Source organism: Ahaetulla prasina, chromosome 1, assembly GCF_028640845.1.
Source record: "Ahaetulla prasina isolate Xishuangbanna chromosome 1, ASM2864084v1, whole genome shotgun sequence".
Taxonomy (NCBI): Eukaryota; Metazoa; Chordata; class Lepidosauria; order Squamata; family Colubridae; genus Ahaetulla; species Ahaetulla prasina.
Window position 1 is genome coordinate 337,796,329 of NC_080539.1, and position 13,236 is coordinate 337,809,564.

The following is a 13,236-nucleotide window of genomic DNA, read 5'->3' on the forward strand; positions in this document are numbered from 1 at the left end:
TCTAAACCAGGGCTCTCCAACCTTGGCAACTTTAAGCCTGGTGGACTTCAGCTCCCAGAATGCCCCAGCCAGCTTTGCTGGCTGGGGCTTTCTGGGAGCTGAAGTCTGCCAGGCTTAAAGTTGCCAAGGTTGGAGAGCCCTGTTCTAAACTCCCGTGAAACTGATGCTATTTGATTGGTCAAAGTGCTTAGTATATTTAGTATTTGTGGTTTAAATCACATCCTTAAAGAATGCATTATCTTTCATATGGTTCCATTTTCTTAGTACAGCTGAGTAGAACTTATTCACGTAAGTTCTTGCTCTTCCTTTTTATAGATCTTTTCCCCTTTATCACATCCCCTCCCTGATATCATTACATATTCAGAACAGATTTATGTCATGCTTTTTTACACAGAGAAGGTCATCTGGTGATAGTTGACTCAGGAAATCATGTGACAGACTTTGAGTAATTAGTATTGGTAATTCTTTGATTAGAGAGTTGGATAATAACGGACAAGCCAATGAAAAGAGACAAATATTTTGCATGTCAATTAAATAACTCTTTCAGATTAACTCCAATACATTCAGTGGAAATTTAAGTGGCTGGAAATCTCCCCTCCCCTTTTTTTTTAAAGCTATTTTGTATGCCTGTCTCTGTAGATTCATCAATTTATAATGATATACTTCCTGCAATTATAAGAGTAAACCAAACTGTAATGAAACAGAAATAACATGATTGCAGTTAAAATTAAAGACCTTATAGGACCTTTGCTTATTCCAAAACACTTAAGAAGCTGATCCTTTCCTGTCTGCATCCTATAACCAAAAATGATCTTCACAAATGAATGACCTCTATGATCATGAAAGAGTGCTTGGTCTTCTGTGGAAGTCTGAAAGACCCCTGGCATAGTATTCATATAATTAGAAACAACATGTAATTTCAGTACTGGTTGTTTGTTTACACTAGAGCATTGCAGTGTAAAAAGAGCCAGCCTGAACTAATGGTCAGCAATCAAGAAATCCTAGATAAACATCTCCCTTGCTGGACTATGTTCTATGAAAGTAGATGATTCTCAATATTTTTTTCTGAGCAGGTAACTCCCTCAGCAATTTTACCTAAACTAGAATATTCTGTAATTGATGAGAATATGCCATCTCCAATTGCCAAAGACATCAATTCTCTAGGCCTTCTGCCTGTTTCTGGCTACTTCCACAAATTTTAAAATTTGAGCTTCTATTTACTAAAGTAAAAGGTCAACCTTTGTCCCTCCATTCAGTGTATCAGTATTGGAATTGTTAACATAACCTATAGAAAAAGGAGGCATTTCTAAAAAGAATTCTGCTTCAGTTCTATTTACTTCTACATAATTATGCCCACCTGTTAATATCTGTCAGTCCTTCCAGGTAAGCGAGCTTAGGAAACCAAAGTAAAACATAGTAATACTATTTTTATTTTTAAGTTATAGTAAACAAATTTTTGCAAGTCTAAATGATCTTCAGCCCTCACTGCCCTTATCTTCAAGAAAGTCTTGTCTGAGTCTCAGATTACAGGTTACAGTTCTGGTTTAGATTCAGATTTCTTTTATCTAACCATTGTCTTGGTTACAACTCTTCTCCTCCTCCTGTTGCTCAAGGCTGTTCCTTCTTCCCATTACAATCTCTGGGAGATGAGCTGCTCTGCCTACTGCTCCCTGAGGTCCATAAATAGGAAGGTAAAACATGCATATCAGTTAAACAGCCTACAACAATCTAAATCAGGGGTCTCCAACCTTGGTCCCTTTAAGACTTGTGGACTTCAACTCCCAGAGTCCCTCAGCCAGCAAAGCTTAAGTCCACAAGTCTTAAAGGGACCAAGGTTGGAGACCCCTGATCTAAACCAATGTTTTTCAACCTTGGCAACTTTAAGATATGTAGACTTCAACTCCCAGAATTCAAGCTGGCTGGGGAATTATGGGAGTTGAAGTTGACACATCTTATAGCTGCTAAGGTTGACAAACACAGATTTAGATGTTGATGAAATGCAATTCACAATTGGCTGTGCTTTCTAGGAAAGCAAGAAAATGTATTTCACCAATACAATTCTCATCTTGAGAATTGCATGACCAGTTCTGAGAGGTTTAGGGAGGGAGCTGATGTTCAGTAAAATCTGGACAGCTGTAGCTGTAACAGAGCGACCCTGAATTTCTCTGAAGGGAGGTATGAAGAAAAAGTAATGATACTTTTGTCCAAAAAGTATATATTCCTTTCTTCTAATAGATTAGATGTAACAAAGATTAAAGGATGTGCATAAATGAAATGGCGTCTTTAAAAAAGAAAGAAAGAAGAGACAACCTTATCAAACCAGAGAAGCTGGTGGGGGGCGGGACTGGACCTAGTTTTCTTACTTGGTGTCATTCAGTTGACAAGCCACCAGAGGGCAGCACCATTCAGGTTAGTGCTCCTCAAACAACTTCAAAAGTTATAATTGTTGCTTCACTATATATGTGATATAACATGTTGCTCAATACATTAAATGAAACACTTTTTCTTCCTCTTGCATTACTCACTGATTCCCAATGCCAACAAATCGCACAGTCATACGAAAACTATGTGATTTATATATTTGATTCCAATTTGTCCTCTATTTTTATGCTGTTGAGGGAAACTCATAAAAATTCATCACAGATGTAATAAGGATTTTTTTTTAAAAAATAGAAGGAATTCAATTATTCAATAAGGGCAATCAGTCATATAAATGTTTCCCTGGAATTTCCTGAAATGGCATTTGCCTTAAGTAACCTATTAAGAAAGATGGGGAAACAGTCAGCCAACAGAACAGACACGGTTTTAGACAAATGAAAATCCCATTACCTCCGATAATTTAAAGATTTGGTTGTGCCTGTCCTTTTCCTTTTCTGAAGCTTCTGCAACACCACAGATCTAGAGATTGGACTTCAGCTGATACAGTGCAGCCACACAAGCCCCTTTGTATCCTGCATCTACCAAGAACTCATAAGATAGCCTTGACAAGATTTCTCTCTCAGCCTCAACTTTCCTTTCTTGGTCAACAGCACAGGAGATACTAACATAAAGAAGTACTCTAAAAACCTGTGACAACCACAAGGGATTAGGATGATGCGTAAGCCACTTTTGCCAGCTGAATCTACATTTCTTCTGCAAATACCCAATAGCACAGAGATCTTACCGATTTAAAATCCAGAGATGGGTGAGTGAGATGAAAGCATTCTACACATGGTGTTCAAAAGATGAATTGTGAAATGTGAAAGCAAGAATTTTTTTTTCTTGAAAAAAAAAACTTTGTGTATGGAGAATATTTTCCAAATTTGCAATAGCAGATAGCATAATGAAATAATTGGATGTTCTGGTGTATGTTTTTTGACCAATAATTTTGATTGATGGATTGACAAGCATAAATAGATGGCACACAAGCAAAAGCCAAGTGGTTGATGTAATATTGCAGTGTCATCCGATTGGGGAAGATTTAAGTAACCTGTAAATAAGTTAATTGTAATTAAAACTAAAACTAATCTAAAACAATACCTTTTTTCTTAGAAATTGTAGAGGTTTTGCTTTTCTTTACCTACTTTGCTTGAAAGTGAAGGATGATGTTCATTATTACTGCTGTTATTCATTCAGTCTTTAAACTAGTTATTTTCTAAGATCTGAATTCTAACCAAGAGCTTAGGAACCATGATAACTTTGTGGCAAAAGTTAGAAGTCCCCAAAAAGCAAGCAAGAAGTTTGTTTGTTACTTTTTATCCCCCCTTATTTTAATCAACTCAAGATGGTATTTGTTTATAACATTTATATAGCTGCCCATCTTGTAGTGGTATCAACTCAAGGTGGTATTAATTTATTTATTTATAACATTTGTATAGCTTCCCATATTGTGAATATGGGCAGCATACAATAATACATGCGTGTAATTCCTGTCTTCTATTTTCCCCACAACAACCTGAGATGAATTGGAGTGAGAAATGTTGGATAACCATCTGTCTGAGATGATATAGGGTTTCCTGCCTGGGCAGGGGATTGGACTAGAAGGCCTCCAAGGTCCCTTCCAACTCTGTTGTTATTATTATTATTGAGAAGGTGATTAACTCAACATTAGACAGCTGGCTTCATGCCCAAGAGAAAATTAGAAATTCATAGCCTACAGGTTTCTAACTCAGTACCTGGAACCAATACACCAAACTCAGATGAGTATTTGTAAAGTCAGTGATATCAACTCCAGTAAAATTAAAACTTCCAGATCTTTGGTAAATCTCTTTGGTGTGGTTGCAAGATCTTTGATTACTATTGGTATTATAGTTGGCTTTTTCCTCCAAAGTCTTTAACTTGCAAATCTTGATATTTTGCTACTTTTTCTATACCTACCTCAGGATATTGCTCCATCTAGGAGCCACATTTTTTTTATTTTCAATAACACTAATGTCTGATCTATTGTGTTTCAAGTATCTGTGGATCTGTATTTTAATACCTTACATGATCTAGACCTCATTTTCTGAGGCATTTTCAGTGGGTGGTTCCAGTCATTTTTGTTAATAAAACAGCCCAACTTTTTGTATAAATTCCAGTGCACAATCTTTGCAAACTCTATTGTAATATTGCATATACAGAGTTTGGGCAATTTTGTCTCAGCCACTAATGAGGAGATCTACAATTTCATCTTTGATCTTACATAGTTGACGATTGCTATAACTTGAAAGACATTCTGGCTTTGATTTTATTTGTTTGTTTGCATAACCCAGGGGTCTGCAAACTTGGCTCTTTTAAGACTTGTGGACTTCAACTCCCAGAGTTCCTCAGCCAGCAAAACTCTGGGAGTTCAAGTCCACAAGTCTTAAAAGAGCCAAGTTTGCAGACCCCTGGCATAACCCATTCTTGAACTATCATGCTTATTCCATCCCTTTTTTTAAAATCCAGTTTTAGCCATTTCCATTTATGTTTTAATGATAAAGGGGTGATGATAGCATAGAAAATGAAGATGTGTTATGCTGAGATAGAGTTCTGGCAGGTATACTAACTTGGGGAGCAAGATGACATAATAGCCAGGAGAGGCAGGTTTAATTTCCTAAATAACTTGACCCACTCTATTTGAAAAAAGGCAATTGCTTTTCTAGGTTATTGTGAAACTATTGACAATTAAGTAAAAATTGGAGAAACATTGCAAGGTTGAGAGTAAAGGTATTCCCTGTATTAAGAACAATTTGGTTATACTGAAATTTCATGCTGAAATAGTTAAACATTCAAGTATAAAGAACAGCAAAATGCACATGTTTTAATGGAGCAAGAGGTGTATATTAATTTAAAACAGTTATAGGAGTAATGCAGAGTTATTATGATTTCAGTTGCCCTGAATCAGAATCAGCAATCTCTGGGTAGAAACAAACTTTGACATGTGAACCACACCATTTATTCTGCTCATTGTCATTGTCTCTGCTGGGTATTGATATTTTTTCCTCACTGTAATAGTTGACATGTCCCCTTCTATATCACCTAAAGGAAAAATTGTATTCTTCAGAGTGCAGCTGATGGTACAGCCATCTGTATTTTATTTAACTAATCAGTTTAATGACAAATCCAAACACCAGATCATATCAGAGTTCAGTTGTGATTTACTAGATGCTCATCATATGTTTTATTTATATATTGTTTTCCATAGAACCAACCTGAATTCCAAAATAACAAGATATTCATGAAAATACACTTCATGAATAGCAATCCATTGATACTAAAATACTAAAGTGTAATAGAATTACAAGAACATAATATTTAAACCAAAAAAATGAGACCTTTAGATCTTTCCAAGCTATTTCCAATTGACCAGGTCTCATCTCTCATCTCTGACTTTCTTAATTGTATAATGAATCTGTCTGCACAATTCTTTGCTTTTGGAACAAATAATAATAAAATCAAAAGTTAGCGCTCAACAAGTACAGGTAACTGAATTTTTTAAGGATGACTTCTCCAATTCAACCCCAAATGAAACCAATGTGATATTAAATTAAAATATGGCAGTGTTGGTTAAGGAGTTTGTCAATAAGCTAATTAAATGATGGATAAAATTACTCACATGACAGTACCTCACGATACCATTGAAAAGTTTATTTATTCGTGTACATGACTGCCCCTTCATTGTGGAAGTCTGAGCAGCTAACAATCAGCTTTAAAAAAAATCAACAAAATAAATATCAGCCATGAAAACATATTGTGCCAGAGGCAGCTTATGCATCCATAATAAGTAAATATCTTTAAATGGATTCCCCTAACTTCCTGGGGGAAAATCCAGGTTTTCAATGCCTTAAGAAGGTAGGTAGAGCTGGGACCATGTGTATTGGGGGTGGGGGTGGGAGGTAGAATAGGACAGAAAAAAAATATCTTGGGTCCCATCAGATATTACTAGAAGGGACCCAGAGTATATCAGTCTTATCAGATCTTGTTGAGATTAAGCCTGTTCTTTCTTATCCAGATCTCCGGAGCCTCCAGAATCACTTGATTGTGTGTAGTGTATTTACCACCCAATGGCTTTATGTAGATGTTAAATAGAAATGAGGAGAGAGTAATGGCCTTTGGACACTCATAAAGCAGGAGTGGACCTCTCTTTCATCTCCAGAACTGACCCAGTAAGGAGAAGAATCACTGCAACACTATGTTTCCCCTCTCCCCAAACTCCTGAACTGGTCCATGATTGATGGTACTGAATGTCTCTAAGAGATCAAAGAGGGGCAGAAGGGATGTACAATAACCCATCCCAATCCTACCAGAGATCAACCACAAGTGTGGTCAAAATCAGTGATGGGATTCAAATAATTTAGCAACCGGTTCTCTGCCCTAATGACCAGCTGGGTGGGTGTGGCTCAGCGGTCTTGTGACTGTGTGGGTGTGGCCATCTCAACGTCACTCACGTTGATGGGTGCTTCGCCTTAGCTGTTACAATGTAATAAGGGTTAACCAGAGAGGCAGTTTCTGTAAGTAGGGCAATAAAGATTAGGTTAGAAACAACGCCAGAATGTTTCCTTCCTGCCTTCTTTACAGAATTAGCCCTGTAAAGTGGAAAAAAACAAAATAAGATTTCTTCCAACAACTGGTTCTCCGAACTACTTAGAAAGTTAACAATCTCCCGAATAGGTACGAACTGGCTGAATCCCACCACTGGTTAAAAATTGTCTCAATGCCATATCCAAGCCAACTGGAATGAACCTGGATAATTCATGGCCATCTGCAGCTACAGCCCAATCACCTTTTCAACAACATTCCCCCAAAAGGGAAGGCTGGAAATAGGTCAGAAATTGCGGAGTCCTTGATGCTTTCTGAGATGAACAATTCGAAATAATACCAGTAAATCACTTTTTGAAAATTATTCTGTTCTTGGATGTAGATGAAAGTGGAAGGAATGCAAGACAGCTTTATTTCATACTGGATGTGTTGGACTGAATTTCGTGTAATGTAAGAAGTTTTCTCAATCGGGTGTCCTTCGAATGGAAGTTAAAATCCACCACATCTGAGGAAAGACTCAGGTACAGAATAACTATGTCTGAATAAATAGTAGCAGCCAAATAATATATATGAGAGTGTTGCTTTACTGTCACATAACAGCATCCTTAAAAGCAGTGCTAAGTCTGGTGATGCCAGCTGTTAAATAATCATCCAAATATTGAACTCATAGGGCCAAACCTACATAGTTGATTGGGAAATGCTATTCAATTGTTGCATAAGACAGTAATTCTTCATTTAGTTCAGACACTGGTCTGGCAGTGGGTGTGGTGTGAATAAGTTTCAGGCTTATATACACCCTTTTCATAGAATGATGAAATTGGAAAGGACCCTTACACTACTAAATCCAAACTCTCTACCATGAACAAGTCCAAATGACTGTTTAGTCTGTACTTGAAATGGAATTCAAGTGAGCCCACTAGATCACTCATTATTTTGTTTCATTTCTGACAGGCGCTTGAAGACTCCTTTCTATTGTTGTTTAAGGATAAAATAAAAATGGAAGATCTGCCTATCTCCACAACAACCTCATACAGTGAATGAGGGAAATCTACCACTCTAAAATGTTCATTTCTTAAAAAATACATCATTAAATTGATAAATAAGTGAAAACTATCCAGCAAAAGTAAACTATGAAAGAGTAAAAGTTTAGTGATTTGCAGGTCCCTATTAGAGTCTTGAACTTCTGCATCAAAATTTATTGAAATGGTACATAAAATACTCTCTAGAAGTAAATGTATTCATTGTTTATGCAGTATTTAGAATTTCTTTTCAGATTTTTATGAGTATTTTTTTTTATGATTTTTATTTTTATGAGTGCAGAAATGTGAACATTCCTTCTACAAGTATGAGAATATTTAGGGCAGGAATATACAGGAAACCAGTTTTCACATTTAGGTATTAATTTTGGATGCCAGAAACAGAGCTTATTTGAACACACTAAGGATTGCATCACATAGTTGCAACTCATCTTAGCAACTCTGTAAGTATAAGAAAGCCTGGTTTGGCTTTTGCATATTGTACAAATGATCCTAAAATGCAGGACTCAGCTTTGGCAAATCTAAAATAAAATTTCAATCCCACATGCAAAGTCACTGAACTAACATTCATCAACTGAAGATAAAAATAGTTTTCATTGCTGTGATAGCCTGATATATATAGATATCTACATATTCTATTCTGCTGATTTGCTATAGGGAAAAACTGGTTCAGTAAACTTCATGAATTGCACAGTGTTCTCCTTGGAAAACAGAATTGCATAATATGTTGTTATACTACTGCACGTAGTAAAAAAAAAAAATCTTGGGTCACAGAGCCAGAAAAAACAACACATGAAAGGACAAACTGACTACAAGTTCGCCGTTTTGGATGGAGAAGGGTCTCTGGCAAGATCCTACTGCTTTTAGCTCATGTGTTTTTCATTTAATTTAGTTCATGTAAGGTTCTTTCAAGGAGAGGGAATAGAAACGCAGTAAATCTCTGTAGGAATCAGAGCTGTGTGAGTTTGAGAAACATACTGGGCAAATCAGCTTGTTTTGTCCATTAAATAAGAGGGGTTTGAGAGCCAACTGCGAACTCAATTAAAATGGATGAGTGTGTGGAGGGGGAGATAGTTGAATTGAGAGTTGGCATTTGAGGATATGGAAAAGGGGAAACTTAACAATTTCTTCCATTTATGTAGTTCTTTTTCTTCTCTTCATCCAAGATGTCCATAAATGTAACTATCTGGAAATCTTCCATTAAGTCTTCTGTTGTCTCCTCACTTTCTTACATTTCCCTGATAAGATCATACAAATACACAGTTGGAAGGAACTACTTAGGTCATGACATTCACCTTCTGATAGAGGCAGGAATTCTCTCTCTTCCAACAAACATGTATAAAGTGTTGCAGATGTTCATCTCTACTGATGGATGCCTATATTTATCTAAGGATAGAAAGAGACCTCAAGAGATCTTTCGGTGATGCCTCAGTGATTGCCAGTTCAAACAAACCAGTTCCAGGTAGCTGATTCACTTCTATAATTGCCACTTCAAGCCTGGCTCATTCACAGATATGTTGAGACTACAGCTTTCAGAATTCCCAGCCAATATCATGCTGATTGACCATTCTCAGAAGCTATGGGGCCCATGACATCAATCGGATGGCAAGTTGGGAAAAGCTGCTATAATGAATGAAAACCCTTTTCTGCTCAAAGGTATGGAGTTGTGGGGTTTTAGCATGGGGGAAAACCCCCCCTTTTTTTACAAATAAATCTTCCAGCATCTGAGCAGTAATGCAGGAATTACAAAATAGGAACTTCCCTACCACCATCTGTTCAATCTGCAAACCATTCCCAACACAGTTAAAATCTAATCCTCATTTTCCCACATTGTCTGTATTGCCTCCAAAATGAAAACATGTTCAAGATGGCATTGTTTATACGCTAGCAAATCTGGATCTTGCAGGGACCCAGATTCAGCCAATCATTGCTCAATCACAGTTAACTCACTGCTGAGCAAAGACAGTGTAATAGGCCAATAGGAACTCAGAATAGAATAGAATAGAATAGAATTTTTTTATTGGCCAAGTGTGATTGGACACACAAGGAATTTGTCTTGGTGCATATGCTCTCAGTATACATAAAAGAAAAGATACGTTCATCAAGGTACAACATTTCCAACAATAGGAACTCAGTAGCTCAACTTCAGTCTTGCTCATTACTGAGTATTCTTAAATCCACATGTATTTCTGTACATATGCCTAAGGGCTTGCAAAATCCTTTTATCCTGATAGATTATTGTGGGACTAGTTTACCAGGAAAGCATGAGTTGTAAAAATGTGAACGCAGAGAAACGTGAAAAGTCCCCTCTTTAACATAGTGCCAGTCACAGAGCTATGAAACATATTGTTGCCAAATGCATAGAAGCCTCTGTGCTCTTCCTTGAATCATGGCACAATATTAGCCATGAAATAGCTAATATGAAATAGAACACATAGAACACAAGAGGATCAGAGGTCTTCTAGTCCAAAGCTCTGCTTGAGGAGGAAACCCTAAACAGAGATGTATCATACAGCATTATGCAACAGGAAGATATTCTTTCCATGGGTCATTGTTTTTGGAGTGCCCATGTTCTGAGTTAAAGATACCATATGCATAGCCCTCCCTTTCGCTTACAAACAAGTGCAAGTTTTTTTTATGGGCCAGGGACTATGGCCATTAGTGCAGATGCTAAGCTCTGGTGACAACTTTGCAAGTGACTGGAAGGTATCTCCTTGGGGGCTTGATGAGTGCAATTCAGGAATGTGTAACATAGATGTTCCAGAATATTTTAGTGTTCCTCAGAATGAATGAATGAATGAATGAATGAATGAGAAGAGACTGCAGTCCTCTCCCATGTCTATGGTAGTAACATGAGACCAACAGGGTTTATCTCATGCTGGCTACCATGCTGGCTATATATAAGAAATCTTCTGGATAACTATGCAAAGGGACATTGGACTCAAGAATGCCATATCATGTCATGATATCAATTGGATGCTATTGACCATGGTAGACTGTACTGTATCTTTGGCCCACATCCATTGAATGAACTCATGTTGTAATGAAAAACATGTGACTGTTAACCAGGAAGTTCATGGCAGGAACCATATTTATGATTATCACAATTGCCTATTGTTGATTTAACAAAAACTGCATCTTTTCCCTAATTGCTACAAGATAAAGATGCTGTATCTTTGTTTCTTCCTTGAAAGTTGGTCTCCAAGACTCAATAGCACAACACATACAAAATCCATCCACCAATATGGCTTATACAACCAGCCACAAGTCATAAGTCATGTTCCCAAGGCAAAGGGTATTTTTAGGCTTGTGTTTACACTACAAAATGTTGAATTCCCAAAATTCCAGTAGCACAGATCCCATTACTAATTTGGGTATTTTAATTCATAGAGCCTTGACTTCAGGTTCCTTGTGAATATTATAATCCAACTTAATGGAATTATCCCAAAGGAAATATTAACTGGCTTTCCTAGCAAAGCTCCATCATGTGCAGTTAATTCCCAATGTTATTTTATATTTAACCACAGTACTCTAGTCTGGATAGATACTTATTTGGAGAACAGGGGGGGTCTGTCAACAAATTATTTGTTATTTTTCTTACACAGTTCATCTTGGAAGAAAAAATAAACTTTTAAAAAACCTTACTTGGTGCAGAGAAAATGCCAACTTTTGTTGCTATAATGATCTTAAAATCTTACTCTTGCCTTTCATTTTATTACAATTTTAAAATGCAGATGAATTAGGAAAAATGTGGGTTGAATCTACTGCTTGACTATTTGAATCGTCTTAGTTTTGGGACTTAAGGGCAAAGATTCTAAGCCAAGAAATATTACAGCAATTAAAGAAGAAACCCAGTGGGAAAATTTTTATAAGATGTTTTATAGATGGCACTTAGATCCCAAAAAATTATCATGTATGTATCCTAATATCCAAGCGAAATGTTGGAGGTGTGATTGTGATGACACTACATATTTTCATATTTGGTGGACTTGCAAGAAAATTAAGGCCTTTTGGATAAGAATTTGGTGGATTATTCAAAATGTACTGAAGAAGAAGATAAAGTTCCTGCCACAATTTTTCCTTTTGGGAATTATAACGGATTGTACAGGGATTGAGACTAAACTGATTCTGAATTTAAAAACAGCAGCAAGACTGTTGATTGGACAATACTGGAAGAAAGAAGAGGTACCTACAATAGAAGAATGGATACTGAAAGTCATTAATTTGGCTGAGATGGCTAAAATCTCAGCTTTTTTAAAAGACAATACGCAGGAAAGATATTTAATGAATGGAAAAAATGGATTGATTATCTACAAAACAGATATCAGATTAAGAAATATCAGATTGCCTTTGAATAATTAGGAATTTTACATAAATTATTTTATGTAATGGGGAGGGGGTTGGGAGATGAAAAGCTTTGGATGAGGTTAATTGGATTGGAAGGGAAAATTGCTCCCAGAAGCACGAAGCTGAAGCCTGAAGATGACGAATGAGACTTCGTCGAAACGTCGCCAAGACACTTCCAATTTTACGCGGGAGAAAACCCGAATAACCAAAGACCTATATATATATTTTCAACAGCTGCCCCCATGTGCAGGTGATAAACATCTGAAAAAATAAAAAAAAACTTTTCTTGGGTTCCTCACTACGGAAACTTGGCCCAAAAGTTGATTGTTTCAGAAAACTTCAAAATTTTAAGAAAAGCTCTGGACAGATGTACTGATTGAAAAGAAACGTTAAGAGTTTAGCTGTTCTGATTCTCCTTTTGGCTGACAGACCTGCAGGATATATTTCAACAAATCCAAAAGATCCCTCTCTCTTCTTTCTGTTGGGAGGGGCCTTTGGGGAGAATAGATATTATTCACTTAGTAGGCGAGACAAGTGTTGTAGTTTACTGTTTCCTATACAGATTCATTTTACTGTTTTAAAAACGCTTTTAAAAATTATGTTCTTGGGCAAAATTGGGGGGGGGGGGAAGAGTATTCTTATGGTTTGCCACCTTAGCTATTCTTGCACACTAGGATCAAAAAAAAAATAGGGGAGCCATTGCTGATACCACCTTTCAATTCTAGCCTATATTACATACATAGCCTTAAATCTCAATCTCTCTCTGTCTCTCCCTCCCTCCCTCCCTCTCTCTCTCCCATCTCCCTCTCTCTCTCTCTCCCATCTCCCTCTCTCTTTCTCTCTCTCCCCATCTCCCTATCTCTATCTCTCTCAC

At 36.9% G+C, this 13,236-nt stretch overlaps 1 long non-coding RNA gene across 7 annotated transcripts in view; it reads left to right on the plus strand.

The window, feature by feature from the left end:
• The first annotated feature begins 2,760 nt into the window (after positions 1-2,760).
• The window catches only part of LOC131187920 (uncharacterized), a 54,339-nt gene continuing 43,863 nt past the window's right edge, over positions 2,761-13,236 (plus strand). For 6 of the 7 annotated variants that reach the window (XR_009152666.1, XR_009152665.1, XR_009152664.1 and 3 more), the window contains exons 1-2: positions 2,761-3,184; positions 7,361-7,499. This is a non-coding gene — a long non-coding RNA (uncharacterized LOC131187920). Of the gene's footprint in view, positions 3,185-7,360; positions 7,500-7,929; positions 10,045-13,236 lie in introns of those variants that run through there. The other variant, XR_009152663.1, reaches the window with a different exon arrangement.